At 47.9% G+C, this 21,003-nt stretch overlaps 1 long non-coding RNA gene and 1 pseudogene across 2 annotated transcripts in view; one reads left to right on the top strand and one right to left on the bottom strand.

Annotated features, from left to right (window-relative positions):
• Positions 1-21,003, top strand: part of LOC129562581 (uncharacterized) — a 96,234-nt gene that overhangs the window by 1,445 nt on the left and 73,786 nt on the right. Inside the window, exons 2-3 of one of the 2 annotated variants that reach the window (XR_008687223.2) lie at positions 3,367-3,503; positions 5,694-8,117. This is a non-coding gene — a long non-coding RNA (uncharacterized LOC129562581). Of the gene's footprint in view, positions 1-3,366; positions 3,504-5,693; positions 8,118-21,003 lie in introns of those variants that run through there. The other variant, XR_008687224.2, reaches the window with a different exon arrangement.
• Positions 18,795-20,154, bottom strand: LOC129562578 (developmentally-regulated GTP-binding protein 1 pseudogene; annotated as a pseudogene).

A 21,003-nucleotide genomic window follows, 5' to 3' on the forward strand; every position in this document is an offset into this window, starting at 1 on the left:
GTTTCCAGACTTCAGCCACCTCCCCTGCGGCATGAGCTTGCCTCTCCTCACAGGCAGCAGTTCTATAATTGTAGCATGCATTAGAACCCCTGGAGAGCTTGTGAAAGCACAGATGCTGGGCCCCACACCCAGGCTTTCTGGTTCAGTAGATCTGAAGTGAGGCCTGAGACTTTGCATTTCTCTTTTTTTGAGACTTTGCATTTCTGACAAGCTCCCAGGTGATTTTGATGAGCTGGCTAATGGACCACCCAAGGAGAGAGTCCCCGGTGGAGGCACAAGATGGGGAGGGTGAACCAGGGAGACAGCAGGAGTTGCCAAGGTTTGCCTTACATCCCAGGCTCATTGGGCCTAGGCTGGGCTCACTGCCTTATGCGGGGCCTGGAGATGGAGGCCTGGCCCATGTGGCCCTCCACACCAGTGTCAGCTCCCTCTTTCCACACACTGTCAACGAGCACCTGTTTGGAGCAGGCTCTAGGCTGGGTACTGGGAGGACATAGGGAGAAGACATCTCCATGATTTCAGAGGAAAAAGCCCTGTGTGGAAATGACCCCACAGCGCTGCAGTGCACACTTACTCAGCTGTGCGTGTGCGCTTGTGGTGTTTGTGCCTTTCTCTGTAGGTATGTGCCTGTGTGTATGCCGTGTGTATGTGTATATATATGGGCTTCCCTGGTGGCTCAGATGGTACAGAATCTGCCTGCAGTAGAGGAGACCCGGGTTTCGATCCCTAGGTCAGGAAGGTCCCCTGGAGAAGGGAATGGCCAGCCACTCCAGTATTCTTGCCTGGAGAATTCCATGGACAGAGGAGCCTGGCAGACTCCATGGGGTTGCAAAGAGTTGGACATGACTGAGTGACTAACACTCATTCACTCATATATATATATATGTGTGTGTGTCTGTGTGTGTGTGTATATATATGTCTTTCTCTCTGTGAATGTGTGTGGGTGTGGGTGTAAGCAAGGGTTTAGGAGCTCTGTTTCCCTGAGCATCAGCCTGGACAGGAGCTGTTGGCGGAGAAGCAGATGGGTAGAGGAAGGATGTTGAGTAAAACAGCCCCTAAGCAGATCCAAGGCACAGACCTGGTTTGCTTTTTCTCCTGGAGCCTCCTGGTTTCCCTCCTGGCCCACAGATTTTGGCCCAGAAATTCTGTAGCTAGACCAAGTCTGGTCCAGTTATAGTCAGAGCCAATCCATGAAGCAGCTTTAGTCTGAACTAAGTGAAGGCAAAGTGTGAACTGAGTGAAGACCCTAAGAACTCGGCTGGTCTGTGGACAAAAGGTGAGCCCCAGTAGCCTGATCAGAGGCCAGCAGAAAAACAGGAACTTGGGAGCCAAAAGTATAGTACTGGTTCTATTGCTAATTCTGATGTGTGATCTTGGACAAGTAATGACCCACATGACCCTGGACTTCCTATGCAGCAGGAGTTCAGACTGAAAGGCAATGGCAAGCCACTCCAGTACTCTTGCCTAGAAAATCCCATGGACGGAGGAGCCTGGTAGGCTGCAGTCTGTGGGGTCGCTACCAGTCAGACATGACTGAGCGACTTCACTTTCACTTTTCACTTTCACACATTGGAGAAGGAAATGGCAACCCACTCCAGTGTTCTTGCCTGGAGAATCCCAGGGACGGGGGCGCCTGGTGGGCTGCCGTCTATGGGGTCACACAGAATTGGACACGACTGAAGTGACTTAGCAGCAGCAAACCAGAGGACAAGAGGTCAAAGCCAGGGTAGCCAACTTCTTTCCAGGGCCTCTACTCTGTGGAACCACAGAGTACATGAAAGAGGTCTCCCCAGCCTCTCTTCTCCTTCTGTAGCAGGAGGCAGGAGGCCTAGAGCTTGGAAAAGGGAAGCCCTTTAGTCCATGATCCCTGCCTAGGTGTCCTTGCTTGGCCAGGAACTCACATCTCAGGCCCCATTTACCCTGCCCCAAGGGTAGGGTGGTAGGGTAAATGGCCAGAAGGTCTTGTCATGGTTGGCACAGGGCTGAGCTAGAATCCCTGGGCTCTGCTCACAGCCCTGCCATTGGTGTCCTTCTAGTTCATCTCCTCCCACATCTCCCGTTGAAGAATCCTTTTCTGTCCTCAGGAGGGACTGAGCAGCTAACTGCACAGGGCTAGACTGGTGGAATCTGAGCCCACCCCCACCCCCTGCTCCCAAGACGCCTTTGAGGGAGAGGCTGCTCTTCTCCTTGGCCAGGACCTCAGGATAGCGAGGGCTTGGGAGGCAGCCACAGATCCAGACTGTGCAGGGCCTGGCCTAACTGGGTCAGCGCCAACCATGAGTGGCCACCCGGGGCTCCTTCAGGCCAGGCCAGTCTGCTGCAGCTCCAAGCCCTCGCCTGGAACACACGAGAAACCCATCAATCACCCCCACCCTTGTCCAGGGGATCGAGGGGCTTGGAATCCAGTTTAGCCAGGCCATCTGTGACCCAAGCCTATGGCCAGGGGTCTCCACCCTGCCGAGGGGAAAGAAACTTGGGAATACTGGGAGGGGTCTGACATCATGCTGGTGGCTCCAGAGGAACGGATCTGTCTCGGACTCTCTGACCACCTCTCCTATGCCCCCATCATCGCCCCCTTGTGGCCTGAGGAGGCTTTGCAGGCCTGGGTAGGGATGCGCCACTGCTGATCCCTGGGGACTGGAGGACTTCACTGCAGCTCTGAACGACCCTCAGGGGCAGCTGACCCAGTAGTATGGGAGTCAAGATACCCAGAGTCTGCCGGAGTGGGAGAGCTCACTCTCTGACCCTGTTGGTCTCCTCCCTGTCCTAGATACAGTCTGTCACTTTTCCCACCCAGTGCCTTTACAGTGCTATTGCTCAGCTTCCCATCTTCCTCCCCACCCATGTGAATGTCCCCCATCTTTCAACGCCCCAGCTCAGTCTCCCTGCTCCTGCCTTCTCTGACCACCCAGGCACACCTTGACTATTGCTTCTCAGGTCTCAGATGATAATGTTCAGCACCTTGTAATTTACATTCGTGATCATCATCCCATCTTCAGCCTCACAGCTGATGTGTGAGACAGGAATGATGACACCCATTTTACAGAGGGAAAACTGAGGCTCAGAAAAGTGAAATGCACTCCAGCCATGTGCTTCTCAGTGAGAGCATGCTAGAATACTCTGGCTCTGCCTGCCTGGCACACACACCTCCCTTCCCATACACACACTAATTTCAAAAATGCCCCTATCTAATATCATCTATCATACTGTGGTGGATTAAATATGGCCACAAATTCTTTGCAGCTATCCCATTATGAGGTAGGTAGAGTCTCTTTACTCACCCTTTTGACCTGGACTGACTTTGTCACTTGAACAAAGGGATGACAGAAATGATACTCAAGAGATCTTGCCACCTTCACTCCCTAGGAACACTCTCCCGAGACCACCATATAAAGAAGTCAATCTGACGCCATGAAGGAGAACTGAGACCCCCAGCCAACAACCGGACATGTGAATGAGGACATCTTGAACTTTCTACCTCAGCAGTTGCATAAGTGAGCCAGGTAAGACCAGCCAAAGAATGACCTAGCCACCCACAGAATCACAAGAAATAATAACCATTGTTGTAAGGCACTAAGTTTTGGGGTGATTTGTTGTACTGTAATAGATAACCGATATACACAATCGGGGCTTCCCAGGTGGTGCCACTGCTAAAGAACCCGCCTGCCAATGCAGGAGACATAAGAGATGAAAGTTTGATCCCTGGGTTGGGAAAATCCCCTGGAGGAGGGTATGGCATCCCACTCCAGTATTCTTGCCTGGAGAATCCCATGGACAGAGGAGCCTGGTGGGCTACAGTCCATGGGGTTGCAAAGCATCAGACACGACTGAGGCAACTCAGCACACACGTACACATACATGCTAAGAGTAAAAGAGCTTCCAATTGCAAGAGCCAAAGCACAACTCAGATTGGATTATACAGAAAAGGGATCTGACAGTTGCCAAAACTGAAGTCCTGGGAAAAATTGGATCTCGGGACTCAAATAACATCATCAGGACTGCTCTCCTTCCATGTCTCCACTGCTCTCTCTGAGGTGGTTTTTTTCCCAAGGAGGCCGTAGCAGAGTCTGTATTTTCCCAGGTTGGCTGCAACAACAGCTCCCATTGCACATGTTCATGTACAAGGGGATTGCCTTCCTCTGCCATCAAGAAGTAGAAGGCAATGGCAAGCCACTCCAGTACTCTTGCCTAGAAAATCCCATGGACGGAGGAGCCTGGTAGGCTGCAGTCTGTGGGGTCGCTACCAGTCAGACACGACTGAGCGACTTCACTTTCACTTTTCACTTTCACACATTGGAGAAGGAAATGGCAACCCACTCCAGTGTTCTTGCCTGGAGAATCCCAGGGACAGGGGAGCCTGGTGGGCTTCCATCTATGGGGTCACACAGAGTCAGACACGACTGAAGTGACTTAGCAGCAGCAGCCATCAAGAAGTAGAATCTAATTTCCCTCCCCTTGAATCTCAGCTGGCCTAGGACTGACTTGTAACCAAGAACAAGGTGAACTTTTAAGGCTAGGTCAGAAAAGGTCATACAACTTCCACGTGGGATGTCTGCTCTGGGGAAAGCCAGCTAACTTCCCAGAGGCCACCAAACTGGAGAGGCCTGGTGTCAGTGTTATGGTAGGGGGTCCCGGCTAAGCCCAGTCTTCCAGCCCTCACCAATCATGTGAGTGTAACTGTCTAGGACCCTCCAGGCCAGACTAGCTCATCTACTAGATGAGTGCCACGGAATGGCCTAATCCAAGTCATACAAAACAAGTCATTGTTTTTTGAATTGCCCAGTCAAGCCCTACATGAGACCCTGACCTATAGAATTCTGAGGATATGAGAAGATGATCATCATTTAAGCCACTAAGATTTGGGGTAGTTTGTTATGCAACAGGAACTGAAACAGATGCTGTTCCCATGTGGTATCTTCCAGAAGATCCAGGCTCCTTTCTAGCACATCTCAAATCTCCAATCGAAAAAGCATGACTTCTGTGTTCCAGCAGAAGTCCTGGGAAAGGCTCTCTCTGGCCGCTTCCTGACCCAAGTCCCTGTAACCATGGGGATGGAAAGCTCTGATTAGTCCACTTGTGGAGGTAGGGGTAGATTATCTCACTAGAATCACAGGGACTGATTTTTCCCAAAGAAAACTTGTGCTGCTGTCATCAGCAGCAGGAAGAATGGATGTCAGGAAGCGAAAAACGACACACACCCACCAAAAATACAACCGCAAATACAAAGCAAAAGCACAATGCCTACTTCAGGTTGAGTAGGAGTCAACCTGAAATGTCTAACTACTAAACCTTTTTAAATCGAAATTCTTTAAAAAAATAATTTATTTTTGGTTTTGCTAGGTCTTTGTTGCCATGCGTGGGCTTTCTCTAGTGATGCCAAGCAGGGGTTGCTCGTCGTTGCAATGCACAGGTTTCTTGCTGCAGTGGCTTCTCTTGTTGCAGAGCACAGGCTCTAGACACACAGGCTTCGGCAGTTCTGGCTCATGGGCTTAGTTGCTCTGTGACATGTGGGATCTTCCCGGACCAGGGATTGAACCCATGTCCCCTGCATTAGCAGGCGAATTCTTAACCACTAGACCACCAGGGAAATCCCTCTTACTACTAACTAATCTTGATACCAGCAGTTGAATCTTGATGTCAAAAACCACTTAATAGCTGTCAACCTCAGCATTTACCCTCCCTTTGTTCTTCAGCAAACCTACGCATGAATCACTTCCTCTCACCCTGTAACCACATCAGCACTTCCCGGAAGAGCTGGGCGAAACTGAACCACTGTAACACCTCCAGCTTAGAAAATGAAGGAAAAAGAAACCTTCAGAACTACGCAAGTCACGCGGTAGCTGCACACACTGTGGCCTGCTGATCAGCACCTGGTCTTACGAGGGTGTGCTTACTCTTCAAAGGTTGTAGGTGGGAACAGATACCCCGAAACATGCCTAGGCCTCCACCTTGTGTCACATGCTCACTGTGCTCATGCTCCTTAAACTTAAGAAACAAGTCACCTGAGGACTTCCCTGGTGGTCCAGTGACTAAGACTCCATGGTCCCCACACAATGGGCCTGGGTTCGATCCCTGGCTAGGGAACTCGATCCCAACTGAGAAAAACTAGCACACCGCAACTAAGATGGAGAACTGCCAAATAAACAAGGAAACACTTTTTTAAACAAAGGTCACCTCGCCGTCCTGCAGTGCGCGCACCATGGTCTCAACCTTGAGTTCACACGTGGCATCTCTAGTGCTCCCCACACTTACCACAAGGTGCTCGCCCCCCCAGAAGCCCCAGCGTTTTCACCACTGACTATGGGAGTCACCATGATGCTCCCCAAGCTGTCGTGGCGGGCTCAGAGTCACCACAGTGTCTCCACCACACTTCCACAGCGTCTCCCACACTGAGACTTTGTTCTGTTCACTGCAGGAATCAGCGAGCTCATGTTCTACATGTGGACATCAGCGTGTCCCACAGTCCCCGCCATGTGTCTCGGGGATACTCCCCTCACAATTTTGTGTAGCGCTAGGGGGTTCACACTTACCAGGGAGTCATGGCAAGAGTGTTCACACTCCCCTCCTGGACCAGTCACACTCAGCGTGATGCGTTCGCCCCAGGTGTTCCTCAAGCTCACCCTGAAGCATCTGACAGAGGCCTGTTTCCCGTGACCAGAAGAGCCTGCAGCAGTGATGGGCATGGCCTCTATCAGGGCTGAGACAGATGTCGGGTGGCTGTCCTCTCAGACCGTACCTGCCCAGGACCCATGCTGTTTAATGGGCTAGAGCTGCGGAAAGTTGGGTGAGGAGCCTCCCTCTTTCTAAACAGAATATTTCGCCCACACAACACCTGGGCAGTAAAGATTTGGGCCTCCAGATGGCCCCGGGAAACAGGCAGCGAGGAGAATGGAAGTTAGAAAGGCCTGGGTGAGTAGGCTTAGTCAGACAGGGAGGGACAGCAGGAGACAGATAGACATGGGCCTACACAGATTATCCTTGGTGGGTTGACTCTTTGTTTCCAGAAACAATGCAGTGTTCAGGGTGGCTGAATTGAGAAATCACTCCCACCCCCAGGAGAACAATAGCTTTGAGGACAGAATGTTGGCCAGTATCAGGAAAGGCAAAGAAAGGGAAGAAGAAAATTTAATCCCTCTTCCCATTTTTACTTTTTCTTTCTTTTTTTAAAAAAAAATTACTTATATATTTGGCTGCAACAGGTCTGAGTTGTGGCACATAGGATCTTTAGTTGCAGCCTATGATATCTAGTTCCCTGACCAGGGATTGAACCCCACGCACCCTGCATTGGGAGCTCGGAGTTTAGCCACTGGGCCAACAGGAAATTCCCATCACTTCCCATTTTTAAAAATTGAAGCATAATTTTCATTCTGTAAAAGCACCCTTTTGAGTAGAAAATTCTATGATTGTTTACAAATGCAGACCGTCTTATAACCACTGTCACCATCAAGATACAAAATATTTCCCTCACCTCAGAAACTCCCTTTGGAGTCAGCCGCCTTCCCTATCCCCAGCTGCTGACCATCACTGATTGGTCCTCTTTTCCTGTCATTTTACTTTTAGGAGAATGTCCTGTAAATGGAATCCTTTGGTATGAGCCTTTTAAGTCTACCTTCTTTCACTTAGTATAATTATCCAGATTGTTACATGTATCAATAATTCATTCCTTTTCACTGTTGAGTAGTATTCTATTGTATGGATATGCCACAGTTTCTTTGTTCGTTTACCAGTTGAAGGACATGTGGGTTGTCTCCCAGTTTTTAGCAATAATATTTTAGCCATGAATATTTGTGTACCAATTTTTGTATAAACATGTTTTTCACTTCTTTTGAGTAAATATCTAGGAGTGTGATTGTTGGGTTATAAGTGAAGTGTATGCTTAACTTTATAAGAAACTGCCAAGTTGTTTCCCAGAGTGATTATTCCATTTACTTTCCAACAAGCAACATGAGAGTTCCAACTGCTCAGCAGTCTCATTAACACTTGATACTGTTAAAATTACACCTTTGGCTGTTTTTAAGCCTTACCAATGGTTGTGTAGTGTGTCTAGTTTTAATTTGCACTTGCCTGGAAACCAATGATGGTGAGCAGCTTTTCATGCTCTTATTTGCCATTTCTATGTCTTCTTTGATGAAGTGTCTGTTCACATACTTTGCCCATTTTGTAATTAAGTTATTTGTTTCCTCATTATTGAATTCTGAGTGTACCTTATATATCATAGATACAGGTCCTTTATCAGATGTATTTTGAAAGTACTTTCCCCCAGTAGCTCTGTAGCTTGTCTTTCTTTTTTTTTTGCTGCAAAGCACAGCATGCAGAACTTCCCTAACCCGGGATCAACCCGTGCCTCCTTCAGTGGAAGTGCAGAGTCTTAACCACCGGATTGCCAGGGGAATTCTGTCTTTTCATTTTCTTCCTATGCCTTTGGAAGAGCAGAAGTTCTTAATTTTGAAGTCTGATTCACCAATTTTTAATTTTATGGATTTGTGCTTTTGGTATTAGATCTAAAAATGTTTGCCAAAACCATGGTCACAAAAATTTTCTTTTGTGTTTTCTCTAGGAGTTTTCTTTAATTTTTAGGTTTTGCCTTTAGGTCTATTTTCACTTTTAAGCAGCTTATGCACATGGTGCAAAGTCTGAGTTAAGCTTCATTTTTCACATATGGACATCCAATTTTTTTTGCCCTATTTGTTGAAAAGACTTTTTTCTCCATGGACCAATCCCTTCCCCCATACTGCAGCTCTTCAAGTCATTGATGCCAGCACCATAGAACTTTCTCCATGTACAAAGGTCAGTAGCACAGCAGGAACAAATGCCTCTCTTGCCTGATTCCAAAACAGGTCTGTTTATGCCCAGATAAGCAAACTTTTTGGTGGAACAGTTCTTTTAGCTTTTACTTACAGCCCTTCTGTTCTCCCCAGGACTCAGACATGGGCCTACTGAGAAGTGCCCCAGGAGATGGCTGACTTTCAAACACAGTGCTGTGTCCAGAATTGCCCCTCCTCTCCAATGACTCTCAGATCTTCCTGGAGGCCCTTTGAACAGAGAGGGTTTGAATCCTCTTGTTGTTTAGTCACTCAGTTGTGTCCAACTCTTTTGCGACCCCATGGACTGTAGCCCACCAGGCTCCTCTTTCCGTGGGATTTCCCATGCAAGAATACTGGAGTGGGTTGCCATTTCCTTCTCCAAGGGATCTTCCCAACCCAGGGATGGAACTCATGTCTTCCAATGCAGGATGGAATCTCCAGCATTGCATACGGGTTCTTTACCACTGAACCACCAGGGAAGCGCTTTGAATCCTCTGCACCCAACTAATTAGCTTCCATCAAACAGCAGAATACCCTGAATAGGTAGTAGCTGCCTTTACCTTTCTGGCTGCTTTCATGTCATTTTCATTGGAGCCAGATCATAACCAGTGAAGGAGAAAGCACACTGTGCAAGGTATTGCAGACTTCTGCCAAGGCCTGGCTCTTGGGGATGCTTGGGAACTTGAGTCAGCCTCGAACCCAGACCCGATCTCTTAATTTCCCATCCTCTGATCTTTCTGTTTTCTCACAGCGGCCCCTCTACAGGATGCAGGACAGAGTTGGCTGTTCTTTGGCATGCCAGGGAGATGAGGGGGTGCCTTAGCTAGTTTCACAGTTTAACAAGAATGATGACTCACTCAGGCCCGTCTGAATAGAAAGCAAGCTTGTAAAGACAGCTGAAGTCAGAAACCGAGCTGAGGCGACCAGTCTCTCACATGCTGCCTGAATGTTTCTCCAGTGGAGCAACTGCTTCTCTCTGTACCTTGCTCCTCACAGGTCCATCTCCTGTATTTCCTTAGTTCACGTTCTACCAGGAGCCATTCTGATTGGCTCAGCTAGTTACTCTCTCCACCCCTATTAGGTGGAGCCTTTCCCAAGAAGCACACTTCACCAGTCACCTGCCAGTGGATGGATAGGCTGGCTTTAGGTCAGATGCTCAGCCTGAGCCAATCAGTGGCCATTCCCAAACACCATGTAACAAGTGCTTTCCTGAGTAGGGAGCAGTGGGCCCACAGTTACAGCTAGATGGGGATTGGGGTGTGGTGGCACCATCAGGTTACAAGCACAAGATGAGAGTTTATCATCACATCGGAAACAGGCAGATGCGCCTGCTGAGCATTCCAGCCTACCCCCTTCTCCAGCCCCAGTCTCACTATTTCCCACTTAGCCACTCTCTGAGCTGAGCTCTTTGCTCCACCTGGAAATGCTGCCTCCTGTCACCCAACTGTAAACTTCTGAAGGGGAAGGCCTGTGGGTTATCTCTGTGTCTCTAGCCCCAGGTTCAATGTGATAAATTCATAGATCTGGGACTTCCCTAGCAGTCCAGTATTAAGACTCTGCCTTCCAATGCAGTTCGTGCAGATTCAATCCCTGGTCAGGGAACTAAGATCCCAAATGCCTGGCAGCCAAAAAAAATATATATATATATAAAGCAGAAACAATATTGTAACAAGTTCAATTAAAGACTTTAAAAGTGGTCCATATCATAAAATCTTTTAAATAAAATAAATTCATAGATCCTCAAGAGGGAAAGGGATTTACCCAAGGCCATTCATGGAGAGAGGGGCAAGTCACGATGGAGCCCAGGTCTCCTGTTCCTCTAGGTTCCTCTAGAAACGTCTAGGTTCCTCTCTGCCTCCGGTAGACTCCTTGGCATCTCACTGAGATGTGACGCTAGGGGTCTGCAGTCCCAGTTCTGGGTCCAGTGAGGCTTTGGCTCTGCCCTGAGGCACATCTTCCCTTGAGGATGCAGGCCCAGTGCTGACCGCTGAGCAGCTGAGTCCATTCAAGGGCTGAACATCCTGCACTGCTTCAGGGAACCTCCAGGGGATGCTCAGAACAGACCTGCAGTAGCCTGACCCGAGGTTCCCAAATATTCTACTTCCTGCTATGGGCCCCGTGATCCGTGGGGGCTGCAGTGCGAAAGGGATGCAGACAGGCAGGCTGACCCAGATGCTCAGCTGAGTGAGGGATCTGAGCAGCTTCAGGTGTGATTAATGGCAGCCTCGGTTGTGTGCTTGCTCGGGAGTGTGCAGCACGACTGGCTGTGCGGGGGTGTGCAAACTCGCCTGGGTGTGTCATGACCCCTGTGTGCCCACACTCAGCGCTGGCCCCCAGGTACAAGGTGACCGCAGGCATCTTACTTTCCCTCTCTGGACCTCAGTTTCCTCCACAGTTAAGTGAGAGGATTAGGTGGGCACTAGAGCTCCCTCCTCTTCCTCTTCCACCACTGCTCCTTACGCCTTCCTCTGAACTCTCCTCCCTGTTTTCAGCAGAGCAGCAGCCTGTCCGTACTACAGGTCTTCAACTGTGGGAGCCTCATCTTCTACCTCCAGTTCTTATTAAAACCTTTCTCTTGGGACATCCCAGGCGGTCCCAGTGGCTAGGACTCCACTCTCCCAATTCAGGGAGTCCGAGTTCAATCCCTGGTCAGGGAACTAGATCCCGCGTGCCTCAACTAAAGATCCCACATCCCTCAACTAAAGATCCCACATCCCACAACTAAGACTCCATGCAGTCAGATAAGTATATAAAAATAAATATTTTTAAAAACCCTTTCTCTTACGGAAACAGCTATCTCACAAGAAGAAGGCTGGTACATTCTCCACTACCTTGTACATGTGTATGTGTTTATATGTAACTGTTTGTGACTACGAGTGTGTCTACACTTTAATGTGCATGCAATGGACAGAGGGGAAGGGAGAGATGACAGGGACCCCCCCACCCACGGAGAATGGGTCCATTTGCTGATGTCTCTCTGTTTTCCCAACACAGAGGATAGGCTTCTAGGGCACGTACCCACACTCCAGCTTTGTGAACATTCTTCAAATATCTGTTTGTAGCGAAACTCAACCAGGTACCACCTCCTCCTCTGGGAACCCTTCCTCACAGCCCAGGACTGAGATAACTGCCCTTCTCCTGTCTTCACGAGCCCTGTTCCCTGTGCACTCCTCCCACAAAGCGTTTATCGCATTCTATTGACATTGTCTGTTTCCTTGCTTGCCCCATCTCTATGGTGAAAGCTCTAGAGGACAGGGACCATGTCCAGCATCCCAGCACCTGGAACCTTCAGAGCCTGTGTAGCCTGTAAGATATTCCACCCTCAGTGGCCACACTTCTCTGTGTCCATCTCCACAGGGCTGCAGCTGCTGCTGCTGCTGCTAAGTCGCCTCAGTCATGTCCGACTCTGTGCGACCCCATAGACAGCAGCCCACCAGGCTCCTCTGTCCCTGGGATTCTCCAGGCAAGAACACGAGTGGGTTGCCATTTCCTTCTCTAATGCGTGAAAGTGAAAAGTGAAAGTGAAGTCGCTCAGTCGTGCCCGACTCTTAGCGACCCAATGGACTGCTGCCTACCAGGCTCCTCTGTCCATGGGATTTTCCAGGCAGGAGTACTGGAGTGGGGTGCCATTGCCTTCTCCTCTCTGCAGGGCAGGGCAGACCAAATCCAATACACCTGGGGGCTTTCCCCTTGGGATTTCCACCCCAGGACCTTCCTGTGGCCCAGGCAAGGCTTGCTTTAACCCTGAAGATGGAGGCAGCCTGGAATATAGAGTGTGGGTGACGTGACTGATCCCACCCCACCCCAGGGTTTCCACTGCAAGGGAGCCTTATTCCTTTTTTTTCTGAACTTTTTGGCCCTGGCCTGAACCTTGCTGGCGCCCATGGGCTTTTAATATTTTCCGTTCCTGGCTGTTGTACAATATTTCACCTCAAAAATGCATCCTCCCCCCTTGACCAAAGGGCGTGCCTCTCCAGTGAGAGGACCTGGCTGGGTGAGTGGAAGTGACCCACCGCAGCCTGGAGCTTGGAGGAGGCCCAGCCCAGCATGCAGAGGAAGAGGGGGCAGCAATGTCTCCCCGCTTCTGGGGAGACAGGGCCAGTTCCTGAGCCAGACTGAGGCCTCGTGGTCCCACTGGAAGCCCCTCCGGAAGCCTGGGTGCTTCCAGCAGCATGCAGGTCTGGAGGGGACCCTCGTCCCTTTCACTTGCCCTCTGACCGCAGGCAACTGGTTTCATTTCTCTGAGCCCAGTGTCCCCACCTGCACGATGGGGATGACGACAGTTTTGGCCTTTCAGGGTCCTTATGAGGCTCAAAGGCCACACATTTGGATCATCCGGGAGCTTTAAAACCGGTAACTGGTGTGGGCGCGGCCTGGACAGCAGTGGTTTGTAAAGCTCTCAGGTGATTCTCATCATATCTGAGAACTGCTGCTCTGACAGGAAAGCTCTTCAGCTGTGGCTCTGAAGAGCAAGAGCTCCACTCCCCCATGTTCCCGGGAAATATGACCACAGGGACGGCGGAGACCCACCGTCAGGGTGAAGGGGAAGCACTTGGAAAAGTCAGGCAAGGGTCCTGCTGGGGCAGACAGGACCTTCCCAGCTGGCCCTGCCTGAGCCTCCAGCCTGGTCCAGCCACAGGCCGGGACAGACAAACCTGCCCTGGTGGCCCCTCTGCTGGGCAGCTGGGTCCCCCTGAGCGAGACCCAGCCCCCTCCCAGACACAGGCCCTGAGCCCGGAGAGAGGGCCGGGGGTGGAGGGCATTCTGATCTGTCACCTGTCACAGCAGGGAAGGGCCGTGGTCACTGGAGAATGAAGGAGGAGCGAGCAGGAAGCCCTGGGGTTGTGGGGAGGATGTTTGGGGGCCTGGTGGGGAGAGCGACATCTGCTTTCCTCATCCTGAGGAGAGAGGATCCGCAGAAGGTTCCAGAGCCCAGAGGAAGAAAACAGCAGGAGAGCCAGGCGCCTGGGGGTGGGGGTGGCCAAGTGGAGAACAGCTTCTCCTAAGGCTGCCTGCACCCCCCAGAGCCCAGACATGGACAAAGGCAAGAGATCAGGTAGTCTCCAAGGGCCCTACAGCCCCTGCCTGGGAGCTTCACCCCGAGTCCAGTTTTCTCGGTGGAGCCCAGAGCTCTCAGCCTCCCCAGACCCCAGGTTTTCAAGGGGGCAGCGAACAGGCCAGAGGTTGGTGGGCTAGAGTCCCCGTGAGAGACTTCAGTCATGGGAAGAAGAGGGCAGAGACCCTGTTGTAGGGTTTCCTCAGAGTCGGGGTCCCAGGCTTCTGGCCAGAGGGAGGGAAGGAGGGAGTGTGGTGTGGGGGCCCAGCACAAAAGTCAGGAAGGAGGAGAGGACAGCTTAGTGGGCAGACTGGGCCACACCAGAACGGAGTCTAGGAAGAGCGGAGGCCACGACCACCACCCCAGGGAGCGCTGTCCTGTCCAGGTTTGTTTTCCAACTGAAGGCACATTATGTGTAGGCACGGGGATGCTCTAGGACGCCTAGAGCCGGGGCTGGGGCCTCCAGGGAAGCATGGACAGCCTCAGCAAGGCCAGAGGGGACAGGGCACAGCTGAACTGGGAAACAGCTCAGCCCCAAACGAGGCTGCCCCCCACTGCTTGGCAACCAAGGTGCGAGCTGCAGAGAAAGCGAGCTGCAGAGGTGCCCCAGAGATCTTTTGTTGTTATCCTGCCAGCAGCGTGCGGGATCTTAGTTTCCCCACCAGGGATCACACCTCCACCCCCGCCACTGTGCCCCTTGCACTAGAAGCTGAGTCTTAGCCAGAGAATTCCCTCCAAAGATCATTTTGTCTAGAGTTCTTAATCTTGGGTCCACAGATGACTTTGGGGGAGCAAAAAGGTATACATACCATTTTGAATGTGTGTATCTGCATTTTTCTAGGGATAAGGTCCATGACTTTCATCAGATTCTCAGATTTAGTAAAGAAATGTTCCCAGGAAAAAACAGTTAGGGAGAAGGGGAAGCAGGATAGTAGGGGAAGGGGAAGAATCCAAGAAAGAGTGCAATTTTGTGTGAAAACACATACTGACTGGCAATGAAGTCAGGAAGACACAGTAAGTCCCCTACATACAAACTTTCAAATTGCGAACTTTCAAAGATGTGAACATGCCCCTATTTGCCAGCTGTTGTACTGTACCACTGCACTTTCCAAGGTGCTGCAAGATTAAAAATATCTTCTTTATTTTTTGTTTGTTTTTATGTGTTATTTTCATAAAAAGTATCATAAACATATTACAGTACATTATATAGCCAATTAGTTGGGTACATTGTTGGACTTATGAACAAATTGGACTTATGAATGTACTCTTGGGATGGACCTCTTTTGTACGTAGGGGACTTACTGTACTCAGGCCAGAAAACAACAAAAGCTAGAATTGAGAGGGCAGTGGATTTTAACCAAGGAAATTAGCTGTTAGTCAGAAGACATTGTTTGAACTTAGTGAGCTTGAGCTTCAGTTTTTCAGCCTCGTGGAAATTGGACAACATTTAGAAGTCCATGCTTACATCACTAGCTGGGGGAGCCTAGGACCACTTTTATGGCAATAAACTAATGTTGCCTGGAGAATCCCATGGACGGAGAAGCCTGGTAGGCTACAGTCCACGGGGTCGCAAAGAGTCGGACACAACTGAGCGACAGAACGGAACGGAACGGAACGGAACGGAAACTAATGTTGACTCACCTCATGAGGCCAGGCCTGGAACTACTTTCCCTAAACTAGTTCTCAGAGTAAAGTTCAGTTCAGTTCAGTTCAGTCGCTCAGTCGTGTCCAACTCTTTGTGACCCCATGAATCACAGCACACCAGGCCTCCCTGTCCATCACCAACTCCTGGAGTTCACTCAAACTCACCTCCGTCGAGTCGGTGATGCCATCCAGCCATCTCATTTTCTGTCGTCCCCTTCTCCTCCCGCCCCCAATCCTTTCCAGCATCAGAGTCTTTTCCAGTGAGTCAACTCATTGCATGAGGTGGCCAAAGTATTGGAGTTTCAGCTTTAGCATCAGTCCTTCCAATGAACACCCAGGATTGATCTCCTTTAGAATGGACTGGTTGGATCTCCTTGCAGTCCAACAGACTCTCAAGAGTCTTCTCCAACACCACAGTTCAAAAGCATCAATTCTTTGGCGATCAGCTTTCTTCACAGTCCAACTCTCCCATCCACACATGACCACTGGAAAAACCATAGCCTTGACTAGATGGACCTTTGTTGGCAAAGTAATGTCTCTGCTTTTTAATATGTTATCTAGGTTGGTCATAACTTTCCTTCCAAGGAGTAAGCGTCTTTTAATTTCATGGCTGCAATCAGCATCTGCAGTGATTTTGGAGCCCAAAAAATTAAAGTCTGACACTGTTTCCACTGTTTCCCCATCTATTTCCCATGAAGTGATGGGACCAGATGCCATGATCTTAGTTTTTGGAATGTTGAGCTTTAAGCCAACTTTTTCCCTCTTCTCTTTCACTTTCATCAAGAGGCTTTTTAGTTCCTCTTCACTTTCTGCCATAAGGGTGGTGTCATCTGGATATCTGAGGTTACTGATATTTCTCCCAGCAATCTTGATTCCAGCTTGTGCTTCTTCCAGCCCAGCGTTCCTCATGATGTACTCTGCATATAAGTAGGTACCGGAATAAAGTCAGGGGCTCTTAGGCAAAAGGGAGGGGGAATAGTCATTGGGTAGCCATTGGGAAGCAGGGCCCGTTTCACTGTGAGAAGTCAAGTGTGTGAACTTGACCCAGAGGAAACACCTTAGTGCTTGGGGAGGCAGGGGAGTGGGAGAAAGAAGAATCTGAACTCATATCTGAGTCTGTATTCAGATTCAGCTCCTAAATTGGCCCACTGAACTCATGTCTGAGTCCTACCAATGGAAACAGTGTGATTTAAAAAAAAAATGTAGGATTTCAAGGAGCAGATAAATCTGCTTTGGGGACTCATAAAGCAAAGAGAAACATTTCTTCCTCCACAGAGCTCTATGTTTCAATCAAGGCAGGAAAACGTAGGCCACAGGAGATGCCCTACTGGATGCCCTGAGGTTGTTTGCGAGTCCATAGGAGCATTGGCCTGTGAACCCAGAAATACATGAGTGGGCTTTGCAGAGACTAGAGAGGGTCCTCACCCACCTCAGTGGGTAGATGCAAAGAATGGGTGAAATTTGGTGCTTAATTGTTTTGTTTTTATTCATGTAGGTCCATTTATACCCTAGGCTATTGAAGCCTGCGGAGCCCAGGTTCTAAGAATGAAAAATATCTCTTGCACTTGGTAGACAGTAGATTCTTGGGAGTTTTAGAAATAGAAGTGTCAGTGGGGTGATAGGGGCTGAAGCCAGCCTACAAAGGATAAAGAAGGAAAGTTGGGAGGTGAGGACATAGAGACATTGTTAATTACTCTTTGGATGTGGAAAGAAGATAAGTGGTTACATGGTGGCCAGAAAGGGGAGGAGAAGACTCTTTCTAGAATGGAAGAGACTCGGGACTTCCCTAATGGTCCAATGGTTAGGAGTCCACCTGCCAATGCAGGGGACACAGATTCAATCCCTGGTTTCAACGACTGAGCCCACGCGCTGAAACTACTGAAGCCCCAGCTGTAGAGCCCACGCTCCACAATGAGAAGCCACCACTATGAGAAACCCGAGCACTGAAATTAGGGTAGCCCCCACTCGCTGTAACTAGAGAAAGCCTCAGGCAGCAACGAAGACCCAGAGCAGTCATAAATAAATACATAAAATTTCAATAAGTAAATAAAAGACTCTGGGTTTGTTTTTTGTTTTTTTAAAGAAAAAAAATAAATAAGGAATGGAAGAGACTTGAACAAGTTGTTGGATTAAGGAGAAAAAGCCAGGATTGATCCATCAGTTACTGCGGGAGGCGTGTTAACATCTCCCACTGCACTACAAATTTGTTTTTATTTTGCTTTCCTTGATTTCTCTTTTTGCTTTATCTATTTTGAAGTTATTAAATACATATAAATGTAAGATTTATTCAATCTTACTGATGAATTGGACTTTTTAATCAATATGAAGTGACCCTGTTGTCTCTTACAATGCTTTTTTTTTTTTTGGTCAAAGTCTATTTTGACTAAAATATATAATCTTTCTTTGCTTAGTATTTGGCAGATTTTTTTCATCCTTTTACTTTTAATCTTTCTGTATTATATTTTAGATACACCTCTATAATAGCTTATAGCTGGATTCATTCGCCTTATCTAAATTGGCAATCTTTTTCTTCTTCTTTTTAAAAAATATTTATTTATATATTTGGCTGCCCTGTGTCTTAGCTGCACCATCAGGGTTTTGTTCCCTGATCAGGGATCATAGCTGGGCCCCCTGCAATGGGAACGTGGAGTCTTAGCCACTGGACCACCAGGGAAGTCCCAGCAATATTTTTCATCTAACTGAAGCATTTAGTCCATGCACATTTATTAAAATACTGATACATACACAGACACACACTTATATATGTATGTGTGTATGTATGTAAATGTATATGTACTTTATTAATTTGTATTTTTCATGCCTTTTCTTGATTTCTTTTTCTATTGTTTCTTGTTTTCTTGATTATTTTTTCTTATTCCAGTTTTCTCCTTTACTAGTTTGCAAATTATACTTGTTTTTGCTATTCTTAGAGGTTATACTAGAAACTTTAATGTGCATATTTTGCCTGTTTGACATTAACCAATATCTTTTATTTTCTCTTAAATAAAACAAGGACCTTAGAACTAATTCTAATCACTCCCCTTTTAGCTCATATATGACTGCTTTTATATATTTGAATTTTATCTTTTTTTTAAGCTCACAAGACATTGTTAGTATTATTTATACAATATTTGTTTTTACTGATATAGGTACCACTTTCTTTGCTCTGCAATCCTTCTTGTCTTTAATTCGTCCATCTTGAAAATAAACTCCTATTTAAGACTTCATCTTTGGCAAACTGCATTTTCACTATGATATGTCTACTTGTGGGTTTCTTTTTTTTTTTTTTTTGGCCTACCAGGTCCTTTATACAGCTCAACATATAAGGTGACACCAAGATAAGACAAGTGAAGTTCCAAATTGGGTGCTTCCATCTCCCTCCCTGTATCCTGATCCAGTGCCTGTCAAACCCAGGAGGGGCTTGGAGTCAGGTGTTTGATCGTGGAGAAAGCTGCTAGGGTTGGCCCAGCAGATGGGCAAGGGGATGGCATCACTTCTTCACAATCTGAATGACATCCTCGTCCTCCAACATATGGTCTTTACCCACTTTTTGAGGATTGTGTTTCACAGAGAGACCCCACACCAGAGCATATTTAAATTCTTTGATAAGATTTTTGTGAATCTTCATGCAGAAATCCTCCACTGTGGTCCTAGAGTAAGGCAGCACCACTGGGGACGTGTAATCGGGCAACTGGCCCTTGGGTTTGGTGTAAATTCTCACTAGTTTCAGATAGTCCCAGATCTTTTCCAACAGGTCATCAAAATTCCAGCGGTGATGGGCAGAGATGGGTACACAGTGAGGCACCTTATAGATAATATCCAGTTCCTCAATGGAGATCTGATCAATCTTATTTAACACATAGATACAGGGGATATAGACTCTGTTTCCTTCCACCACGTCAATGAGGTCATCTGCTGTGGCATCACTACGCAGAGTCACATCAGCATTATGGATTTTGTACTCAGCCAGAATGCTCTTCACAGTTTCAGCATCCAGCTCACTCTGAGGGCAAGTGGCTGTGAGATTAATGCCTCCTTTATCCTTCTTCTTAAAGCCAATGTTGGGGGGTTTGCTGTTCAAGCGAATGCCAAAGCCTTCCAGTTCATTTTCAATTATCTTCTTATGTCCCAAGGATTTCAGGACATCCAGAACAATCAAGATCAAGTTACACGTTCTGGCCACTGCAATGACTTGGCGGCCTCTACCTTTCCCATCCTTAGCACCCTCAATGATACCTGGGAGATCCAGAAGCTGGATCTTAGCACCTTTGTATCTGATGACGCCAGGCACAGTGGTCAGAGTAGTGAACTCATAGGCTGCCACCTCGGAATATACCCCTGCCAGGTTACTGAGCAGTGTTGACTTCCCCACAGATGGAAAACCCACAAACCCAATTCGAGCATCACCTGTCTTGGCAACATCAAATCCTTCTCCTGGTCCTCCACCTCCACCACCTTTTGGAGTAATGAGCTCTCTGCGAAGCTTAGCAAGACGAGCCTTAAGCAAACCTAGGTGGTGTGCTGTGGCCTTGTTCTTCTGAGTCCGAGCCATCTCGGCTTCGATCTCCGCGATCTTAGCTAGGGTGCTGCTCATGGTGGCGAGTTGTAGGGGACTCAACGGCCGCCACAGGAAAAGTTCCCCGACACAGTTGCCGGCAGACCAGCCACAACCACCCCTACTTGTGGGTTTCTTTTGATTCATTCTTTTGAGAATTTACCAAGATTCTTGAATGCACAAATTGATGGATTTCTGGATGAACCTCATCCACTAACTCTTCCAGTATTACTTCTGTCTCATAATCTCTCTGCTCTCCTTCTGAAACCTCTGCTTATATGTGTTTTGGACCATCTCAACCTATCCCCATGTCTTTTAACTACTGTTTCACATTTTCCATCTTTTTATTTCTCTATGCTGCATTTTAGAGAATTTCTTCAAATCTATCTTCCAGTTGTAATTTTATTGTGCCTGATATACTCAATTGTGTCTAACCTTCTATTTAACACAACCATTGAATTTGTAGATTTAGTTAAGATATCTGAAATTTCTAGAGGGACATTCTAGTTCTTGTTCAAATATACTTGGTGCTTTTTCAGGGTATCTTGCTCACTGCTCAAATTTTCAACTTCTACTCTTTCAGCATTTTATTTTATTTTATTTTATTTATTTATTTATTTATTTTTAAGTAATTAATTTATTTTTTATTGGAGGCAAATTATTTTACAATATTATATTGGTTGGTTTTGCCATATATTGACATGAATTCGCCCTGGGTTTACATAAGTTCCTCCTCCCCTCCTGAACCCCCCTCCCACATCCCTCCTCCCTTTATCCTCCCTCTGGGTCATCCCCACACGCCAGCCCCGAGCATCCTATAACATGCATCAACCCTGAACTAGTGATTCGTTTCACATATGACAACATACGTGTTTCAATGCCATTCTCCCAAATCATCCCACCCTCACCCTCTCCCACAGAGTCCCAAAGACTGTTCTATATAT

This window comes from Moschus berezovskii, chromosome 9 (genome assembly GCF_049115385.1).
Source record: "Moschus berezovskii isolate FMDL1 chromosome 9, NW_MosBer_1.0, whole genome shotgun sequence".
Classification (NCBI taxonomy): domain Eukaryota; kingdom Metazoa; phylum Chordata; class Mammalia; order Artiodactyla; family Moschidae; genus Moschus; species Moschus berezovskii.